The 12,235-nt window shown below is 49.1% G+C and overlaps 2 pseudogenes; both read left to right on the top strand.

Annotated features, from left to right (window-relative positions):
* Positions 1-10,570: 10,570 nt before the first annotated feature.
* Positions 10,571-10,719, top strand: LOC119765710 (annotated as a pseudogene).
* Positions 10,720-11,101: 382 nt separating this feature from the next.
* LOC119765708 overlaps positions 11,102-12,235 on the top strand; it is a 3,192-nt pseudogene continuing 2,058 nt past the window's right edge.

The following is a 12,235-nucleotide window of genomic DNA, read 5'->3' on the forward strand; positions in this document are numbered from 1 at the left end:
GTATTTATACATCTAACTGTGTTGTACTCTCGTAGGTATCGATCGAGGGTTGCAGTCATAAAAATGTAACAAATGACTAAGAAAGGTTGCAGTCGTGATAATATTACAATGACTAGAGCGTATCTAGAATGATTATAAGGGTTATAAACAAGCTTGGAAAGACTGCACAGATTCCGAGCAATGAGGCTTTCACGACTGCTGGGGCGGTGCACTGAGGTAGACCGGGTGGCTCCCGGGTCTAGAGAGTACGCATGGTGTTTTGCTACCTTATGTGGTGGCAAAACATTTAAGATCCTCGGTTCGAGTGCGACGACCACATCGGTGCGCGCATTGACTCGAGGACACACTGTGTCTAAAACCGTGGCCTCAAATATTGTGTGACATTTATGAAGGAGGGAGGAAAAATAACAAGGATTCCCCAGTAGCTGCGAGCGAATGGATGAGCTCAGCACGTAGGGGATGCATGCACTTCCGTGTACTGGAAAATTTCATCTGCCATGCCCAGCGTAAGGTCCAAGTTCAACTAGAATGTGGCTTTTACTCCCATAGAGGGTGATAGGCCCGTAGGACGGCGCTGATGGTGGAAAATTTTTCCATGGAGTCGTGTTGCTTGATAGTGCAGCACAAAGTGGGAGGTAAACTCCTTCTAAAGCTAAATATCACCACGAGACCGATAGCGAACAAGTACCGTGAGGGAAAGTTGAAAAGCACTCTGAATAGAGAGTCAAAAGTACGTGAAACTGCCTAGGGTCAAGCCCGTTGAACTCGATTATCCAAAGCGGAGATATGCCAATGTGGCTGGCCTTCACTGGTCTGCTGAAGGGTATTTATCTTCTGCTTTACGAGGACGTTGCGATCCATTACGAAACCGCTAGTCAAGAAAACGACTACAGGTCCGGCAATTGCCCCTTGGCATCTGGTTGTTAGTCCCACAGTAGCGACGCTCAGGTCGAAAGACGAACATCGTAACCTGGCACTTACCGTTGCGTGGTGTGCAGCCGGACGCGTGATGGATTTCCACGCAGACCGTCACTCCCAGTGACGGCTGAGGCAACGATAATATCGAGGTACCTTCGGGACCCGTCTTGAAACACGGACCAAGAAGTCTATCTTGCGCGCGAGCCAATGGTACTCAGTTGAAACACCAAAGGCGCAAAAAACATAACTTGAAACTTGTGCGGGATTACGGATGAGACTCTCTGCTCGTCCCTCCATCCCCGGTTGTTATACCAGGCACTCGATGCCATAACTACCGCGAGTGCGTTGGATGTGACCCGAAAGATGGTGAACTATGCCTAATCTGTTTGATGTGCACTTTGGGCATAGCGGCGAAAGACCAATCGAACCATCTAGTAGCTGGTTCCTCCGAAGTTTCCCTCAGGAAAGCTGGAGCATTTCGGATTCTATTCTTATCTGGTAAAGCGAATGATAAGAGGCCTTAGGTCCGAAATGATCTTGACCTATTTTCAAACTTTAAATGGGTACGTACTTGCATGATGTCATTGCAACCGTTCGAACGTCGGGCCGCCCCTTGCCTGGGCGTGCCGGTCGACGTACAAGATATCTGTGTGCTTAGTGGGCCAAGTTTTGGTAAGCAGAACTGGTGCTGTGGGATGAACCAAACGTGATGTTACGGCGCCTAAATAAACGACGCATCATAGATACCATGAAATGTTGATTGCTACAGACAGCAGGACGGTGGACATGGAAGTTGTCATCCAACTGTGTAAGCCGCAAAATGGATGGCGCTCTAGTCGTTTGCCTATACATTACCGCTGGCGTACAAGTGGTGCGACGGGCCCAAGCTCCGTCCGCACTTTGAGACGTCAGCGAGTAGGAGTCTGGTGGTGTGCGTTGAAGTGCATGGCGTAAGCCGTCATGGAGCCGCCACTAGCACAGATCTTGGTGGTAGTAGCAAATATTCGAATGAGATCTTGGATGACTGAAGTGGAGGAGGGTTTCGTTTCAACAGCAGTTGAACACGAGTTAGCCAATCCTTAGCTCTATGGAAACCTGAGCGGAAGGCAATCCGGTTAAATTTCCGGAGCCTGTTGAGTATATGTTTGCATTGGCGTTAATACCGCCCTTTTAACATGGCAACATGTATCCTTTTCTTCGAGAAGCCAATAATAGATATCGGAAGAGGTTTCTTTTCTGTTTTACAGTTACACCGGCCATGGAAGTCTTTCAGAGAGATATGGTTGGATAAGCATGGTATCAAATTGCTGTGTCGATATCCTGTTATGAAAATCGAAGATAGGGGCCGCAAACTCTCAACAGCTTGTACCGAATCAACAGCAGGTCTCCAAGGTTGACAAGTCTCTTGTCGATAGATTCATGTAGGTAAGGAAGTCGGCATTTGAAATCCGTAAATGGACTCTGAAGGCTGAATGACTCGGGCTCTGGTACCATTGGTGTTAATCGACTCCTAGTATGGTCGCATTAGCCGCTGTAGTCATAACAAACAGCCAATTCAGAACAGAACGGCGCTCTTGATAGCAAGATACCCGCTGTCCCTATCTACCATCTAGCGAAACCACAGCCAAGGAATAAAACACTAGCGGGGAAAGAAGACCCTGTAGAGCTTGACTCTAGTCTGGCATTGTGAGGTGATATAAGAGGTGCAGAATAGGTGGGAGCCTGGGTACAATAAATTTATCCGGCACCAATGAGATACCACCACTCTTATTGTTGCCGCACTAACATGATCACGGCGATCATGGACAGTGCCAGGTGTGGAGTTTGACTGGGGCTTGGCACCATAGCGTGTGCAAAACGCCAGGCCTCACGATCCTTCTTGAGTTTTTAGCAAGAGTCAGAAGAAAAGTTAATATCACGGCGATCATGGACAGGTGTGGAGTTTGACTGGGGCTTGACACCATAGCGTGTGCAAAACGCCAGGCCTCACGATCCTTTTGGTTTAAAGAGTTTTTAGCAAGAGGTGTCAGAAAAGTTACTACAGGGATAACTGGCTTGTGGCCGCCAAGCGTTCATAGCGACGTGGCTTGTTGATCCTTCGATGTCGGCTCTTCCTATCATTGTGAAGCAAAATTCACAAAGCGTAGGATTGTTCACCCTTTCAAGGGAACATGAGCTGGGTTTAGACCGTCGTGAGACAGGTTAGTTTTACCCTACTGGTGTGTGATAAACTATCGTAACGGTATTCCTGTGAAGTACGAGAGGAACCACAGGTACGAACCAATGGCTCAGTACTAGTCCGACTGGACATTGGTATAATGCTACGTTCGTTGGATTATGCCTGAACGCCTCTAAGGTCGTAACCAAACTGAGCTGATAGTGTATTCTATAGGTAGTCGGGGTCATTATATGGCTAACAACCCGCAAGAGTTGCTAGCGTGATCTCACGCTGGCATCTTATTGGTCTGGAAGACAGAGCCCCATACGATATGCTCAACACCAACATATGATAACGATACCTAAGACCTCCTACAAACGATGGGTTTGCAGGCTGGGAGTTTTGCTGATGTACAATTTCGATCCTCTCTGACTACCCTTGCTTGAAGGTTGTGTACGTAACGTACGTCGGCAGTCGTCGGTGCAGGCACGCGGCTTTCGTTAGACGTGTAATGTCTGGTGAGCGAATACATGTTCGCTGCTCGACAACGACATACCCGGGTTTTGTTTGCTCGAAGTGCTACTGCGGCTAACGTCGTGTTGCACTCCGTCGAGAGATCTTGATCGTGGTCGAGCTGATGTGCCGTATTACGTAGACGGAGTTTATCTTGGGTTATCGAACTCGAGAGACACAGAGAGCGAGGGAGAGCATCGTCACGCTCAGATAGCGTGACCCGAACCCGACCCCAAGCCCAGCCGGGGCAGTCTCCGTCCAAGACGAAGACGCGTACCATACCCCGCGCGCGACATAGCGTCCGCGTGTATGGTGGCCCCGTCTACGGGCACGAGAGGAACGTACCGCACGCTGCCCGTACGCGTGTATGGTGGCGTCTACGGGCACGAAGAGGACCCGCAGAGCATGCCTACCTTCGGGGAAGCCATCTTTATCGGTTCCGGGCGGAAGAGGGCGGGGCCGGACTCCCGGGGTCGGGACACTCGTCCATCGGTCCACATGTCTGGCACGGTGGCCCGATTTACCCCGACTTGCCATAGACGCGGTCGACGGATCATTTTTTCGCAATTTTTGGTCGACTGTTGTCGCTCTTGCCTATAGGAAGTCAAGTTTGATGATGAGGTAGTTCATGAGCGTATAATGAAATTATCATCGAACCGGGAACGTCATACACGGTTCTGCGGAGTGGTGTCAATTTTCGATGATGAGGTCGTTCATGCGCGTATATGGAAATTACATCATCGAACCGGGAACGTCATACGCGGTTCTGCGGGTGGTACTCGGAGATGCATGCACGCTAGAGCGCTACAATTCAGACCGGTCCCACCGTATGAGCGTACGCCCGCTGAGACTACCCGGCTGGGACGGTACATTGAGGTGAGTCGGGTGCACTCTGACTCGCCGATCGTGTGCGTATATGGAAATTACATCGAACCGGGAACGTCATACGCGGTTCTGCGGAGTGGTGCGCACTCGGAGATGCATGCACGTATCTACCACCGGAGTGCGCTACAATTCAGACCGGTCCCACCGTATGAGCGTACGCCCGCTGAGACTACCCGGCTGGGACGGTACATTGAGGTGAGTCGGGTGCACTCTGACGCATGAGTCGATATGAGGGCTGTCGTGTGCGTATATGGAAATTATACCATCGAACCAGGAGCGTCATGCGCGGATGCGGTGCGCACTCGGAGATGCATGCACGTATCTACCCCGAGCGCGCGCTTGGCGCTGTGGCTATGGTGAGAGGTGGTGCGACACGACGGAAGAGGAATGGGAGAGGTTCGGCTGTGAGGTGATGTTTGAGCGAGACCGTGTTTTGTTAACATGACGTCATGCTAGTCGGCGATCGTAGCGAGTATTATGTGTTCTTAAGGGGAGGCGCGCTGCAAGTTCTGCAGCGCTTGCCGCACGAAACGAATGGGAATCTTTTGACGATTGTATTGCGCGCATGATACGACATCGAGGAACAACGTCTTACGATGGAAGAGCGTTGTGGTGAGGTTGGAAGAGTGAGGTAATTTCCATTACACACAACACACACTATATGAGACGGTGGTGCGCGCGGACCCTCGCCTGGTCCCGGACCACCCTCATGCCCGCATAGCGTGCGTGACGTGATAATGTTGACGAATTCTGGTTGATCCTACCAGTAGTATACGCTTGTCTCAAAGGTTAAGCCATGCATGTCTAAGTACAAACAGTTTTAATGTGAAACCGCATAAGGCTCAGTATAACAGCTATAATTTACAAGATCATTCACCTAGTTACTTGGATAACTGTGGAAAATCTAGAGCTAATACATGCAATATGCAGGGACCTCGCGGAACCTGTGCAATTATTAGTCAAACCGATCGTCCTTCGTGATGCTTGAGTTGAAATCTGGATAATTTTGTTGATCGCATGGTCTCGCACCGGCGACAGATCTTTCAAATATCTGCCCTATCAACTATTGATGGTAGTATAGAGGACTACCATGGTTGCAACGGGTAACGGGGAATCAGGGTTCGATTCCGGAGAGGAGCCTGAGAAATGGCTACCACATCCAAGGAAGGCAGCAGGCGCGTAAATTACCCAATCCCGGCACGGGGAGGTAGTGACGAGAAATAACAATATAAGACTCTTTTATGATGTTTTATAATTGGAATGAACCGAGCATACATCCTTCGGTAAGGATCAAGTGGAGGGCAAGTCTGGTGCCAGCAGCCGCGGTAATTCCAGCTCCACTAGCGTATATTAAAATTGTTGCGGTTTAAACGTTCGAAGTTTATTATTGTCCAACACGGGTGCTACTCCTAATGATGGTAGTAGGTCACTGGATTGTTGCGACTATAAGACTGGGTGCCTATATGGTGGCGCTTGCCTATCAGGTACAGTGTTTTCACCAACCCAGCTGAGATTACCTTGAACAAATTAGAGTGCTTCAAGCAGGCCAATCAATGGCCGCGAATATTTTTGCATGGAATAATGGAATATGACCTCGGTCTTACGTTTCGTTGGTTTGTAATCAGATCAAGAGGTAATGATTAACAGAAGTAGTTGGGGGCATTAGTATTACGGCGCGAGAGGTGAAATTCGTAGACCGTCGTAAGACTGACTAAAGCGAAAGCATTTGCCATGGATGCTTTCATTAATCAAGAACGAAAGTTAGAGGATCGAAGGCGATAAGATACCGCCCTAGTTCTAACCGTAAACTATGCCAATTAGCAATTGGGAGACGCTACATCATGGTGCTCTCAGTAGCTTCCGGGAAACCAAAATTAGGTTCCGGGGGAAGTATGGTTGCAAAGTTGAAACTTGAAGGAATTGACGGAAGGGCACCACCAGGAGTGGAGCCTGCGGCTTAATTTGACTCAACACGGGAAAACTTACCAGGTCCGAACTTATTGAGGTAAGACAGATTAATAGCTCTTTCTCCAAATTAAGGGTAGTGGTGCATGGTGACTCAATCAAATTAAATAGAACGCTATCAGCAGTCAGATGTTGATCCCGTCGGCCGGATGGGCACGTCGGCCGTTCGCACGGTCGTGCGCGATCCATCCACCGGCGGTGTAGTGTGACCTGATAATACATCAACTCATTGAGGTTGATAATCTGCTTGTGATGAGCAAAATGAGATTGAGCGATCCGTGATGCCCTTAGATGTTCTGGGCTGCACGCGCGCTACAATGTGAGCAGCAGCGTGTACCCTACGCCGAAAGGCGCGGGAAATCACTGAAATGCTCATTTAGTCGGGATTATGGATTGAAATGGTCCATATGAACCTGGAATTCCCAGTAAGTGCTGGTCAATAGCTAGCGTTGATTACGTCCCTGCCCTTTGTACACACCGCCCGTCGCTACTACCGATGGATTATTTAGTGAGGTCTTTGAAGGTGAACATTTGCTAGTCCTTCCCGGATTACATTTGAATCGCTGAAGTTGACCGAACTTGATGATTTAGAGGAAGTAAAAGTCGTAACAAGGTTTCTGTAGGTGAACCTGCGGAAGGATCATTACAAAGCTTCACGTATCTCTGGAGCGTGATGTGTTGTTTTGTATCACCCATTCGAGAGCACCAGTGTCGACAAGTTCGGCACATACTCATCAATCGGGTGAACGATACCTGGCTGGTCAGCCTATATCGCGGTACCGAGCGCAAACGTGTGCGGCAGGTTCGTCCTATGTCCGCGTATACCACATGCGCTACCACCGGTTCGCGTGGTCCGTACACTCACGTACGGTGCGGCTGATCATCCGCGCACAATACTGTGCAACCCATTAAACAGTGTTTCTTGTTTGACCATACCCATGGCAAAGCAGAAGGCAGTCGTATGGCTACCCTGCGAAAAGACCGTAAATGCTAAGCTAAGGCACGTACTATTTGAACGCTAACGAGTCGAATTCAACCAAGCAGTAGAGGTACGGCTTCAGTTGGTTCGATTCCCGGTGATAGAGTTCTACGACTCTATCGCTGCATGAGTACACCAGTGCTGTTACGCGAGGCAAATGCTTGGAAACGCCTGAGCACGTACTATTTGAACGCTAACGAGTCGAATTCAACCAAGCAGTAGAGGTACGGCTTCAGTTGGTTCGATTCCCGGTGATAGAGTCCTACGACTCTATCGCTGCATGAGTACACCAGTGCTGTCACGCGAAGCAAATCATCGGTAATAACGTCAGAGGTAAGGTGAACTTTGTAGTTGCAGCATTAGAGTGACGAGTTTGTCATTCAGGCACTACAGGTTCATGGTCGATTTTGAACGCAACACAGCTGTGCTACCACTGACAATTGATTCCACATCGGTTGCTCAAAGCACAGTACCTGAGGGTTCGTCGTTTGACAAAGCATGTGAAATGACCTCCTTTCGTCGCCAGCAGTCGAGTACCTAGTACTCGTTCCTGCTGGCATCCCGACGATTGGATCTCACAGCGCGTCAGATATGCGAAGCCCTCGGCGTGTTAAGAGGTAGGTGATATGATAGTGATCATATCACTAGGACACGGCAACAGGGCACGGCACCAGGGCACGGCACCAGGGCACGGCATTGAACGCAACACAGCTGTGCTACCACTGACGATTGATTCCACATCGGTTGCTCAGAGCACAGTACCTGAGGGTTCGTCGTTTGACAAAGCATGTGAGATGTACCTCCTTTCGTCGCTAGCAGTTGAGTACCCAGTACTCGTTCCCTGCTGGCATCCCGACGAATGATCTCATAGCGCGTCAGATACGCGAAGCCTTCGGCGTGTTAAGAAATGATCTAATAGTGATCATATCACCAGGGCACGACATTGAACGCAACACAGCTGTGCTACCACTGACGATTGATTCTACATCGGTTGCTCAGAGCACAGTACCTGAGAGTTCGTCGTTTGACAAAGCATGTGAGATGTACCTCCTTTCGTCGCCAGCAGCCGAGTACCTAGTACTCGTTCCCTGCTGGCATCCCGACGAATGATCTCATCGTGCGTCAGATACGCGAAGCCCTCGGCGTGTTAAGAAATGATCTAATAGAGATCATATCACCAGGGCACGGCATTGAACGCAACACAGCTGTGCTACCACTGACGATTGATTCTACATCGGTTGCTCAGAGCACAGTACCCTAGGGGTTCGTTGTGAAATTACCTCCTTTCGTCGCCAGCAGTTGAGTACCCAGTACTCGTTCCCCTGGCATCCCGACGATTGGATCTCACAGCGCGTCAGATATGCGAAGCCTAGGCACGCTCTGCACTGCAGGGCGTGCCTTTTGCCCCATAGATGCTAATGGTGTCAGGAAAGGAATTGCGAGTTGGTGAAAGGTTATACCTTGATCCGCTCAGGTTGCCTTTTCGAGCTCGAATGGTTTGCTCCGATTCGACGGGTACGTTGTGCACGTAATGTCGTTGAGAGAGTACTCATGTGGGTTCTTTTTTGCTATTTTCGTGCCCCGAAAATATGCAACAAACATGACAGTAGGTAGCGTTGACATCGGCCACCATGCTGTATACCGAGAAGGGTGGAGGTGACACAGTAGGTAGCGTTGACTACGCATACCCATGACATGAATAAACACTGCCAGCTCGTGCTGCCGCGGGTCCATGGCTTGGTAATAGTTGAACCGGACAATGATGCTTGGAGGAACGTGGGAGAACCATGTTTAAGGATGTGGAGGGTCTCTAACCCAGGCTTTCTAGACAAAAACGTCCAACGGACTACATAGATGAATTGAGATGTGTAAACATTAATTTCGATGCGCATTGCTTGCATTTAAATGGCATCGAATTTTATATCGATGAACATTGTTGGGAGTGACCTCCTTGGGCCTTCCCATACATACCCAAGCATAACCAATATAGAAGGGGCCCCAAAATTTAGCTCACTTCGAATGTTAATGCATTTTACATTCGATGGGAATTCAGTGGACATTCGGTGTACATTCTTTCCATGCATTTTATTTCAAATGCACCTAATTTACATTTAATGCACGTAAAATGCTTATTCGATGCACATTTATTCTAATTGGATAAAGGGCGTCATGCGCGGTTCTGCGGAACGGTGCGCACTTGGAGATGCATGCATGTATCTACACCGAGCGCGCACCCAGCCAGCCGCTGACTTCCTTCTGGGACGGTACATTGAGGTGAGTCGAGTGTACTCCGACTCGTGTGTCGATATGAGGGCTGTCGTGTGCGCACAAAGTGCGTCGTTAAGCCAAATTCGCTTAGGGATGTTAAGCAAGTTGGCTTAAACAAAGTTGCTTGGCTTGGACATGAATTTTGCCCTTCTGGGACGGTACATTGAGGTGAGTCAGTGTACTCCGACTCGTGTGTCGATGTGAGGGCTGTCGTGTGCGCGCACAGAGGTGTCGTCGTCAAGCCAAATTCGCATGTTAAGCGTTGACAAATGTCTGGACATGTGAATTTTGCGGACTTAGAATTGAGTCGGTGTAGACTCGTGTGCATGTGACTGTGTGCATTGGAAGCCAAATTCGCTTAGGGATGTTAAGCCATTGGCTTACAATTGGCTTGAATTTGCCCTTCTGGGACGGTACATTGAGGTGAGTCGAGTGTACTCCGACTCGTGTGTCGATGTGAGGGCTGTCGTGTGCGCGCACAGAGGTGTATTTTTTTTCGTTCATGAGCGTATATGAAAATTACACCATCGAACCGAACGTCATACGCGGTTCTGCGGAGCGGTGCGCACTCGGAGATGCATGTACGTATCTACCACCGAGGCGTGCACACAGCCAGCCGTTTTGACTACCCGGCTGGGACGGTACATTGAGGTAGTATGGATGGCTCTCAGGTAAACTACCAAAAGGCTGGCTAGTCAATATCGCGGCACCGAGTGAGCGCGTGATAGGTTCATTTTATAACGCGCTACGCTACCACGGTACGCGTGGTCCGTGCAAACACGCACGGTAGGTCTGGTCATCCTGTACAGAACTCTTGCAGTACTGTGCAACCATCAAAACAGTGTTTCATTTTTGAATACATGCGAATGCATAACAAACCATCAAACCCTAGGCAGGGGATCACTCGGCTCGTGGATCGATGAAGACCGCATTTAAATGCGAGTCATAATGTGAACTACAGGACACATGAACATTGACAAGTTGAACGCATAATACACATCGTACAACGCGATGTACACAATTTTGAGTGCTTGTATTTATACATCTAACTGTGTTGTACTCTCGTAGGTATCGATCGAGGGTTGCAGTCATAAAAATGTAACAAATGACTAAGAAAGGTTGCAGTCGTGATAATATTACAATGACTAGAGCGTATCTAGAATGATTATAAGGGTTATAAACAAGCTTGGAAAGACTGCACAGATTCCGAGCAATGAGGCTTTCACGACTGCTGGGGCGGTGCACTGAGGTAGACCGGGTGGCTCCCGGTCTAAAATCGATACAGTATACGAGAGTACGCACGCAGCATGGTGTTTTGCTACCTTATGTGGTGGCAAAACATTTAAGATCCTCGGTTCGAGTGCGACGACCATCGGTGCGCACAAACTTGAGAGGACACACTGTGTCTAAAACCGTGGCCTCAAATATTGTGTGACTACCCCTAACATTTATGAAGGGGAGGAAAAAAACTAACAAGGATTCCCCGAGTAGCTGCGAGCGAAAAGGGATGAGCTCAGCACGTAGGGTGATGCACTATTGAAATATCCAGTTCATGTGCTGGAAGATGAGGCCCGTAGGACGGCGCTGATGGTGGAAAATTTTTCCATGGAGTCGTGTTGCTTGATAGTGCAGCACAAAGTGGGAGGTAAACTCCTTCTAAAGCTAAATATCACCACGAGACCGATAGCGAACAAGTACCGTGAGGGAAAGTTGAAAAGCACTCTGAATAGAGAGTCAAAAGTACGTGAAACTGCCTAGGTCAAGCCCGTTGAACTCGAAAGCGGAGATATGCCAATGTGGCTGGCCTTCACTGGTCTGCTGCAGGGTATTTATCTTCTGCTTTACGAGGACGTTGCGATCCATTACGAAACCGCTAGTCAAGAAAACGACTACAGGTCCGGCAATTGCCCCTTGGCATCTGGTTGTTAGTCCCACAGTAGCGACGCTCAGGTCGAAAGACGAACATCGTAACCTGGCACTTACCGTTGCGTGGTGTGCAGCCGGACGCGTGATGGATTTCCACGCAGACCGTCACTCCCAGTGACGGCTGAGGCAACGATAATATCGAGGTACCTTCGGGACCCGTCTTGAAACACGGACCAAGAAGTCTATCTTGCGCGCGAGCCAATGGTACTCAGTTGAAACACCAAAGGCGCAAAAACATAACTTGAAACTTGTGCGGGATTACGGATGAGACTCTCTGCTCGTCCCTCCATCCCCGGTTGTTATACCAGGCACTCGATGCCATAACTACCGCGAGTGCGTTGGATGTGACCCGAAAGATGGTGAACTATGCCTAATCTGTTTGATGTGCACTTTGGGCATAGCGGCGAAAGACCAATCGAACCATCTAGTAGCTGGTTCCCTCCGAAGTTTCCCTCAGGAAAGCTGGAGCATGCAACATTTCGGATTCTATTCTTATCTGGTAAAGCGAATGATAAGAGGCCTTAGGTCCGAAATGATCTTGACCTATTTTCAAACTTTAAATGGGTACGTACTTGCATGATGTCATTGCAACCGTTCGAACGTCGGGCCGCCCCTTGCCTGGG

This window comes from Culex quinquefasciatus, chromosome 1 (assembly GCF_015732765.1).
Source record: "Culex quinquefasciatus strain JHB chromosome 1, VPISU_Cqui_1.0_pri_paternal, whole genome shotgun sequence".
In the NCBI taxonomy this organism is placed as follows: Eukaryota; Metazoa; Arthropoda; class Insecta; order Diptera; family Culicidae; genus Culex; species Culex quinquefasciatus.